This window comes from Aquila chrysaetos, chromosome 14 (assembly GCF_900496995.4).
Source record: "Aquila chrysaetos chrysaetos chromosome 14, bAquChr1.4, whole genome shotgun sequence".
Lineage (NCBI taxonomy): Eukaryota > Metazoa > Chordata > Aves > Accipitriformes > Accipitridae > Aquila > Aquila chrysaetos.
In genome coordinates, this window is record NC_044017.1 from 25,974,889 (window position 1) to 25,985,656 (window position 10,768).

Consider the following 10,768-nt stretch of genomic DNA (forward strand, 5'->3'; position numbering starts at 1 on the left):
TAACTGCCTGTATTCCCTGTATGCTTAATATCCATAGAAACCTTTGAAGACCTGAAGAAGGAGATTGGGTATACACCAATTATTTGCTTCCTTGTTCATATTAATCATCTAAAGATCTTCTTTGCTTCTAACTGGTAAATTAGTCCACATATGCTAGTGACAAAAACTTGATCAATTCTGAGAGGTAAATATTCCATTTCTCTCTTACTGACACGTCTAGGTTGTTTGGGTTATCTACATTGCAGTTTAGGGAACTGAGATACTATCTGCTCAGTAAGTTTAAATTTTCATGTTAGCCAATGTACACAAAGCTGCATTTTCACCCAACGATTTTGACAATAGTTTATGTAATTTTCTTATTTCATACTGTATATTTATTTATTTATTTATTTAGTGAGTATTGTGTTTTGGTTTGGTTTGGGTTTTTTGTCCTAGACCTAAGATCTATTCAGTACTGAGAAGAGCCATTTATGCTAACCACCCATCAGAGAAAGGAGTTAAAACAAACAACAATTTCGGTTTTAAATGATTTTTAAGGATTGATGGCTGAATGAACATATGCCTTATTTTACTCTCTTCCATCTGCCCAAGCAAGTAGCAACATTTTTACTATTCATTAAAATCTATAAAGTGATTCGACAGTCCAAAATCTTGAATAAAAACAAAAAACTTTTTATCATCACCAAAAGCTCAGTTCTAAAATCTGCATTTAGGATTTGTCAAGCCTTCTGGCCCAGGGGTGGAAATTCTTCTGTCTTATGCCATGTATGGTATAGTGTGTTCCAATTAAAGCCTGTTTGATGAGATGAGAACATCAGTCTGCTTTTAGGTATGAAAGGTACATTCTTTTCTGAAGTATGAATGAAGCCCATAAGATGCTTATTTATTGTATTCTGAAGTGCAATTAAGAAGCAGGAAATTTCCTCTCTGGTCATAATGCCTCTTTGCTAATGTGCCACCTGGGAAAGGAATCTAAAAGGAAGTATTGCTACAAGATGCCTCACTTGTTTTCCAGAACACCTTGTAGGTTTGGAAAGGTCTGAATGTCCCATTCTTCTCATGAGTTCAGCACCTGTGTGTGCTATGTGCAAAATATCAAACATGGGGACATATCTGAACAACTAGCCCTAGAAATAAAATTTGACATTTCTAGGCTTTTCTTGGAAGCCAGCATAAATCATTGGGGTCCTTGGAAATGGCTGATTCCAAGTGAGAAAAATAATTATCACCTAGGCTATAAAATTGAACGAGGCACCTCAGCTAGCTGTGTGAAAAGAAGGTAAGTTTTCCTGAAATAGTTCAGTTAATTCAACACAAATAACTGACCTTTTTTTGAACCCAGACTATCTGTTGATTCTGGATAGAGGTCCGTGCCATTCTTCAAGTCATTTGGCCAATGGCTGTGGTACTGACAACCTTAAGTAAATCAGCTCTTTAAGTGCAGGCTCCCCTTTTTAAGGTTTCCACTATCCCAAACATCTGGTGGGGCCTAGTACCGGTTTGCACTGGGTGCAGGTGTCAACATGTTGTCTGCCAGCGGCCTGCAGGGATGGATGGCCTCTGTGAGGAGAGGCCATGCTGGACATGGCAGGTTCCAGCTGGCTCCAAAGAACCCATCACAGGTTACAGCTGAACCCATCATCCAAGATGGTAGTGTATTTAAGATGGAAAGTGTATTTAAGAAAGGGCAGAAAATGCCGGACAGGCAGAAAAGGAGGAAGGGGGGGGAAGGAGTGAGAAACAGCAGAGGGAACACCAATATCAGAGAAGGAGGAGGAAGAAGAGGAATAGATGCTCCATGGAGGAAGAGATAATCCCTGCAGCTCATGGAGAGCCCACACCACAGCAGATTTTCCTGAAGGACCCATGCTGGAAGAGAGGAAAAGTGTGCAGAGGAAGAAGTGGCAGAGATGAACTGTTATGGAATGACTGTAACTCCCATTCCCCATCCCTCTGCGCCGCTTGGGGAGGATGAGGTAGAGGAGTCAGGAGTGAAGGACTGAGGTTGAGCCTGGGAAAGGGGGAGGAATGGTAATGTTTCAATGTTTGCCTTTTTGTTTCCCACTACCCAAAAATATTTATTCTCTTTCGCAGTAAATGAAATCAATTTTTCCCAAGTCAAGTCTTTTTTTGCCTGTGAAAGTAATTGGTGAACAATCTCCCTATCTTTATCTCGACCCATGAGCTTTCTCATTCCTGTTCTCATTTTCTCTCCTTCTCCTGCATGAGGGGTGGGAGAGTGAGTGAGCTGCTGGGTGGAAGTTTGGCTGCCAAGGGTAACCCAGCACAAAAATATTAAGCTATTTGTTATTAGGGTGACATATTAGGTTCTCCTTGCATATGGGATGACTAAAAAACAAATAAAGTTGGAGACATCCATGTGAAAATTCATACATCTTTTGTGAATAACATGCAGAAAAAGCTTTCCAGTCAAAGACATAATGGAGAGCAAGGTTTACTGTTCCTTTTATGAGAACAAGAGTAATAGTTTTGATTTAAATATGTAGTGTAGGAACATTGAATTACCCAGTTTGGAATAAGGCTGTGTATGTAATGCACAAAATCTTCTTTAATTCTGATTTGCTCCATTTTTACCCTAACATCCAATATTACTCCATATGTGAATACATTTTAGGACAGCAGGGAGAGATGGAAACAGCATTAAGTGTCTTCACAAAGAATAGGACTGATGGTGTTTTTAATTATTTTGCTAACATCATTGGAGCCATTACCTCATAATAAAAAGTGCTGAATGGTCACCTTTTCCCAACCTTTCTTACCACTTATCATCAAAAAGCAAAGCATAATGGGCAACAGCTGTTTCTGCTATGCCATGGATTTAGCTACACTCCCTAAGTGAGCAGTTTAGTTCACCAACATTCATTTCTCCATAAGTCCATAATTACAAAACCAAAGTTAATCTGCAAAACATTGGTATCTATTTTTAAGACAGATGAAGGGAGCCTTTTAGTTTTCATTATGATAATTTACTTTTCTTGTTTGGCCTTTCTTTTTCTTTCTTTTGTCTCATTCTGAGATTCCACTCCCACATCTTTGCTCTTCTTAACTATCAGCCTTATGATAATTCTTTCAGCCTTTTCTTTTTCACATCTTTAAAGTTAGAAAGCTACAATTTTGTGTGTTTGCTGGCTTTGCATCTTTATATTTCTACTTGTATTTTGTTTAATTTCTTGCTTTTTTTTTTTTTTTTTTTTTTTTTTTTTTAGTTTGTTTTGTTTCTTTCTCTTGATTTCTGAGACAGTGCCAGTGTCTGGGTCAAAAGATAAAAAAGTCTTGAGAACATGTACAAAAGTTAAGGAAATTTTTACAGTAGAAAACTTTACAGAAGGAAAGACTATTATTATATAATAAGTAATGAATATAGTAATTGAAATGTTTTCAGTCTAAAGGGACAGAACATACTGTTGAGTTTGAGGTTTATTAGGGGAAATCTTTTTTGCTCAATAATTTTTTTTTAGTTCAGGATGAATTTTGCAGGGAAGATTTTTCTTATTTAAACTATGGCTGAAATTAGACTTACTAAGTTCACCATAAATATTCATTTTTCTATTACATGTAGGTAACTAAACAAGATGATCTCAATTTTCTCTCTTCATCTAGCAGCCTATTTTTCAGATCTCCCTGTGAGTAACTTTGGCAGTTTGGGTTATGTTCTCTCTCTCTTACTGAAAAAAAGAAAGATGTTGGCTTTTGCCCGTTTTTGGCATGTCATAAATCAAAATTATTAATCAGATGCACTAAAAATCTTTATCTTTTAAAGCTGACTTAATATTCCCATCACACTAGAGGGGTCACGTCCTGACTACACTATAGAGATACTACATTGTGTACCCTGCAGTCCTGGTTCAGAGAATTGTGCAGCTGCCTTTTCTTTTTCAGCCCACATGGTTTCCTTTTCCTGGAAACAGAAGTGCAGAATGTGATCTGGCTGCATCTTAAAACCGTGTCAAGAGCCTGGCCATGTACCCAAACTAGATAGCTAGTCATCTATTTTACAGTTATTGCCTGTGGATTGCGTTCCTAAAATAGAGACAGCTAGAATCACTCATCAATGCTGATTATGTTTTTTTAAGCAGGTATCTCACTAAATCTCCTTACTCAAAGGAAAGGCAATGGGTACTTTGCATTATTTCTTGAATAAAATTAGTATTTTTTATTTAATTTTTCCATACACTGGTCTTTTTTCAAATACATAAACAATGCTGTCACAAAAATGTTTGTAAATTTGGGGGGGGAGGAAGTGTTCTTTACAATACAGACCTATTTAAGATGTTTTCTTTTCTTTCTCCTTAGATCAGACAGGTTTCTAGTAAAAGACTGGCTAAAGTGTGGTTCCTTCTAGTCCCCCAGGGCATTACTGGGAAAGTTGGAATAATGCAGATTTTTGGAAGTTTTGGAAGCTGTTGTTTGTGTAAACTGCTTTTCAAAGGTCAATGACTATCAGAGTTAGTTTCGTATAGGGTTCTTGATTGTACTCAGCATTGAGGTCTATGTAAACTAAAATATAGCTCTATGACTGAAGACTTTTTATTATCTTCTGCCCCATTTCAACAGCAAAGCTGTATCATTCTGATTTGTAGGCAGCCTAAAAAAGGCTTACACTATTACTTAAAGTGATGCACAAATCAAATGGTTTTTATTCTCAAGTCCGTGATGAGCTCCTTGGCTAATCTTTACACTGCCCCTCTGACTGCTAGAGCTTGCATCCTGGCCTGTCAGATACAGTGGAATGAAGGACTGTTAAAACATTGACCTACAGCTAGGATGCAGAGGACTGCTTTTTACAGTGCTACAGGGCAATCCCTTCTATATGTGTAAAGCTTAAACCTGTAGATGTGAAATTCAAAAGAACCTTTCCCTTCCAAAGAGAAGAGTCAGACAACTAGTCATTGTATAGCACTCATACTCACTAGTGATAGGAATGTGGCAAGTCATAATGAGATAAAATTTTGCTTGTTAGCTCTACAGTTGAACTTGGTGTAGGAGTATGACAGTGAGCTTCTAGTTGTTGATCCTGTAGGACAACTTGACATCTTTCTGGAGCGTATACATGAACTGAGAAAGGGTTTTGTCCTATCCCCATGGAAGTCAGTAGGAATCTTGGTAACTTTAGTGACATCCTGGACAAGGCTGCGCTTGATTTAGTTTTTAAAGAACAGGGGACAAGCACTTCTGTTTGGTTACTTACTACTACACAATGGAGCATAATATGTTCAGATTTTATCAATTTTATCTCACAGGGTTAGAAAATAAAGACTGTTGTTCATTGGCTTAAAAAAATGGTTATTTTTTACACTGTTGACTTCCCTGACACTGAATTACTAATACTTTCTTTGGTATTTCTGGGATAAAGTGTAGAAACATCTTCATAGTTAAATGTTTCTGCTGGGTTTTTTTTGTTTGTTTTTTTTTTTTTTTAATATACTGCATCACAATGTTTATTGTCCTCCTGGAACATGCTTAGACCTCTAAGGAAAACCATCACCAACCAGATTCCCCCATCTAAATGGGGGGTGGGGGGGGAGATAATCTATTCTTTGCATGGCTATTTGGATTTTTCAGCTGAAAAAATGTTCTAACTTTCAGCATGGCTAATCCACCACTAATCCTTAGAAACCTTTCACCATAAAACTGCAAGGGGAGACACAAAAATGTGTATTACTCATTGTATACCTAATACCCATATGTTAATTTCATTTTTCTTAATTTTCATTTTGAGGAACAGCTAACCTCTCCAAAGATGGATTAATAGTTCTAGTTCTTAATTATGACAAAGAATTACAAGGTAAAGAAACATAATTATCCTATTTTCTTACTGCAGAAAAGAAAAGATGAAGCTGCTCACACTGCAGGTGAAGTTTAAAAGACATCCTACTTTGTAGAATTCTTATATAGCAGAAAACTAGAGATTCGAAAATAGATCATTTTGAAAACTCTGTTTGGTATTTGCTGCATAAAATAAAAAAAGATGATCTCTCAGTAATGAAAGCTTGTGATTTTCTACATTCCTGTAATTTTTTTTTTTTTTTACTTCACAGCTCTTAACCTTCTTTACTGAAGGGAGAATATACTGTTTGTCTTCACAAACACAACTCTTATAACCTTGACTTGTTGAAAATGAAAAAGAACATGCTATTGTTTTTGTTTAATGCTTTGGGTTGGGTTTTTTTGGTTGGTTTTTTCGAAGAAGTTTTTGTATTACGAAGCAAAGCTGAGAAAGGAGACTTCAAATTCATCCATATAATGCATATGTGTTTTATGAACTAAACAGTTACATTATTATTTCAGTTCAAGAGCACATAGCCATTTTCCTGAATGATCTTTTCTTTAACTTCCCCATCTGTGGTGATATGTTTTTTCTGTTTATACTTCAGTATATATGAACTGGAACACATTCTATGATAGGGTCATCCACAGTGGAGGTATGTGTTCCAGTCCGATTAACTTAAAAACTTCTGATCTCAAGCTTAGGGTGTGGAAAAAAAATGGAAGACACTGTAAGAAAAAAAAAAAAAAGTAATTTCTTCCCTTATAAGAGAAACAAAAGGAAAAAAAAAGGTAAGAAATTGCTTGTCTCTGGAAAAATTTATAAACTGTTTTCTCAGCAAGCACAGAGGATAATTTTTGGAAAGGGGTACAAAAATCAGAACTTGAGCATGGACAGAGAAATGTCTGTGTCAATTTATTAGGGTAATTATATTTCATAAGAGCTCTTGGCTGGAACTGTTTATACATTGACACTTCTCAAATATCCAAGTCTCCAGCTCATGGGAACTCTAAAAGGGCTCATGGAATGGCTCCACTGTCACAGCAGAATACAATACACAACATCCCTTAATAAGGAAACAGTTTATTTTTACAAGCATGGATGCTTTTCATTTTGTAGCACAGCAGTTGGTAGATGAAACATGGTGACAGTAGTCAAACTGGTGAGATCCTCCCTGACCCAAAAGATGCAAAAACCCCGCAGACAAAACCAGACCAAGGGACCCATACCAATAACAATGTTGACTTTCCAGACAAGAAACCATACCTATGCCTGGAAGCAATGAATGTAAGAATTCAATTTCTGCATGGAACTGTCAATGGGAAGAGAATAAGGAAGAGAAGAATTGAGTGAGAATAAAGCTCTGAAACATTCAAGCAGATGATAAAGGCATTTAAAGAGTTTTTCTTTCTCTGACATTCAAGTGTTGTTTTGGGTTTGGTTGGTGTTTGGGTTTGGTTTTTTTTTTTTTTTTTCATTCAAATGAAGAAGCAAACCAGAATTAGCTACGCAAATTTGATTTAGAATTCTAGAACTTAGCTATATTCTGAAGAAAGAATTAATGATGGGATATTGGATGCCACTGTGAGGGGAGATATCTGTTTCTCACAACAATCTAATACTAAATAAAGCATACCGGTAGCAAGGGCATCTAAACCAGAGGTAAAAGAACAACACAAGAACACTAATGCAGACAAACACACAGACTGATAACATGAAATTCAGGACCAAAAAGGTAGAAAACACATGAAAGCAGAAAACTTGATCCAGAGTTTACTGTGAATTAAGCATGAATTAAGAAAAAAATGAAGTCATGGGCAGAAATACAGGGATTTTTTTTTTCTTTAGAACAGTGAAAAATAAAGATATTATGTGTTCAAATACAAATACCCAAGTTTGACACAGTGACCAGTCAGTGAAGGAATTAAGTCAGTGAAGCATTGAATTGATGAAATTTGGGGTTTGATCCTATGTGCCCCACACATTCTCTGTGTAATCAACCAAATCCCAACCAGGTTTCTCTACATATTCATCACAATTTGTTTTGTTTCTCCTTTCCTCCTCTGTAACTCTGTAGTCAACAGTACAATAATTTCTTATATTGCCCACATTTTGAAATAGCCTCCTTTCATCAGTCTATGTTTTCTCCAAATGTTCCAGGAGCAGTGTCTAAAGCAGTTTCCCTAGCTTCCTCCCATGTCTCTAATTGCTAATATGTGCTTTCTGGTCCAGAAATGCAAATAAGTGAATTGGATAGATCACACAAGTTTGGTATACAATTAGTGCTGTAGCCTGTCCCTCAGTCAGTACCTCTACTCTGTTTCAGAAGGCCATCTTTAAGGTATTTATAGAGAAAATTTTACCTTTGAGAATATGTTATCCTCTGTCAGATTTTCTTGAACTTATTAAGGGTAGGCAAGCAGACTGAAAATAAAAAGACAATATTTTCACATAAACCTTTGAAGAAACTAATCTGAAAAGCAGAAGTACATTTGGGGACTGAGAAACTTCCAATGAAGAGGGCATTGCAGCATGACTTCAGCAGAGCCAAACCCACTTAGCTACAGAACACTTGCAGCCATTCAACAACCATACTTGCAACTATGCTTTCAGAGAAATAGTCAGTTTGATTGTAACTAAATTGTGGAGCCAATTTCATTATAACCCCAGCCGTGCTTCTAAGCAACAATATTAGATTGGAGGAATAAGAATAAGCATTAATGATGTACAATAAAATCATTGTGAGGCCAATATAAGGAATGTAGGTAACAGGTAAGAAATGTTATTGCATCAAATTTATGGCAGTTAACATACAAAAATATGCTGTACTTAACAGAAAAAATGAATGATAAGCAGAAGTCATCAAGGTGAGCTATTGCAAAGCCACATATAGAGGTGATCAGAAACATATCAAACCACCAAATAATCCAACCATCAGATGGATTGTCATACAATGTCGTGGCAGAGAGAGCATGTATTGCAGTACAATATGTCTTGTCTTAAAAATTGTCTTAACCTTGAGAAAACATGGAGCAAAGTGATGAGGTTGATAAGGAATACTGTGTACCAACAGCAACCAGCAGAGAAAAGGGAAGGGGGAAAAACATCCAAAGCTGAAATTCCCATATCAATGATGATAACTGAAATAAGATAAGGAGGATTGATCAATACACTTGAAAAATAGAGAAGCTTAAGTACAGATAGAAGTAAATGGTGCCTGATTTTCTTTTTTAAATCAGACCAAATAAAATCCTATTGTTATCTTTCTTTTGTTAAATGTCTTGTCTGGTTCTAAACAACAGCTTCACTTATATTGGTATGCTAAAAGGCTTGTTTTATAAAAAAAAATAGATCCTGTAGATTTTATCACTCATGTAAGCTAATACTTGTCCATTATATTCAGGGGGAATTTGGTCTTAGGGAAGATTATAACACAACTTCGAGGCTCCTCTCATGATAATTCTTTTCAGAATACTTTAGTAAAGTGGAAAAAAGGAGGAGGAAAAGGAAAATAAGTGACATGATACACAAATATATAGGATTTTGTTTTCCATCATACTGCAAAAATAGGCAGAGTAATTAGATATAGTTTATTCTTAAAGTAATTTCCCTAATCTTTTGTCTGGTCATCAGTATTTCTCTTTTCAATGAGCAGATTTAGGAATAGCTCTGAACACTTTCCAAAAGTAACAACAGGTAACCTGAAAGACTTAAATACTATTTATTCATAGCCCTCAAAAATGTAATATTTGGGGTCTATGTTGGCATATTATCAAAAAGAAATTGAAAAGATTCATTTATTTGGGCCAAGAGAGCCCTCAAAAATGCACATAATTTTTCACACTTAATTCAGTGGGAAAAGCATGTGGGTGTCTGAAGGCAAGATTTGGCCTCTGTGGTTACAAGCTCTCAGAGGAATTGGTCTTGAAGACAAGGTGCACTATGAAATAGCTTTGTTATGCTATAGAATTGCTGCCCTACTTTAAATGTAACTGTGATTTTTAAATGGGACCTTTCCTTCATACACTTTGGAGAATGTATGTTGGTGTACATATTGTATCTATTGTCCCTTCAGTAAAGAAGATTAAGAGGTGTAAAATGAAAAAAAAAAAAATTACAAAACAACTGGTCTTGCTATTAAAGACTGAGGCAAAGGAGGCATTAAGTACCTCAGCCTTTTCTTCATCCTTTGTCATTATGCTTTCCCCTGCATCTAATGAAGGATGGAGATTCTCCTTAGCCCTCCTTTTGTTGTTAATATATTTATAGAAACATTTTTTACTGTCTTTTACGGCAGTAGCCAGACTGAGTTCTAGTTGGGCTTTGGCCCTTCTAATTTTCTTGACGTCCCTGTAGTCCTCCTGAGTTGCCTGCCCCTTCTTCCAAAGATCTTAAACTCTCCTTTTTTTCCTGAGTTCCAGCCAAAGCTCTCTGTTCAGTCAGGCCAGTCTTCTTCCCCTCTAGGTTGTCCTTTGGCACATGGGGACAGCCTGCTCCTGTGCCTGTAAGATTTCCGTCTTGAAGAATGTCCAGCCTTCCTGGACTCCTTTGCCCTTCAGGACTGCCTCCCAAGGGACTCTGTTGACCAGGTCCCTAAACAGGCCAAAGTCTGACCTCCGGAAGTCCAAGGTGGCAGTACTTCTGATCCTCCTCCTTACATCTCCAAGAATTAAAAACTCTTATCATTTCATGATCGCTGTGCCCAAGACAGCCTCCAACCATCACATGACCCCCAAGTCCTTCTCTGTTCCCAAACAACAGGTCCAGCGGGGCACCTTCCCTGGTTGGCTCACTTACCAGCTGTGTCGGGAAGTTAGCTATCTGCCACACACTCCGGGAACCTCCTAGACTGTTTCCTCTCTGCTGTATTGTATTTCCAGCAGACATCTGGTAAGTTGAAGTCCCCCAGGAGAACAAGGGCTAGCGATTGTGAGACTTCTCCCAGCTGCTTATAGAATATTTCGTCTGCCTCTCCATCCT

At 37.1% G+C, this 10,768-nt stretch overlaps 1 long non-coding RNA gene across 1 annotated transcript; it reads left to right on the plus strand.

The window, feature by feature from the left end:
- Nucleotides 1-6,118: 6,118 nt before the first annotated feature.
- On the plus strand, nt 6,119-10,416 carry LOC121233806. Its single transcript, XR_005933975.1, has 3 exons — nt 6,119-6,131; nt 6,444-6,447; nt 10,145-10,416. It is a non-coding gene; the product is annotated as an uncharacterized LOC121233806 (long non-coding RNA).
- The last annotated feature ends 352 nt before the right edge of the window (nt 10,417-10,768 follow it).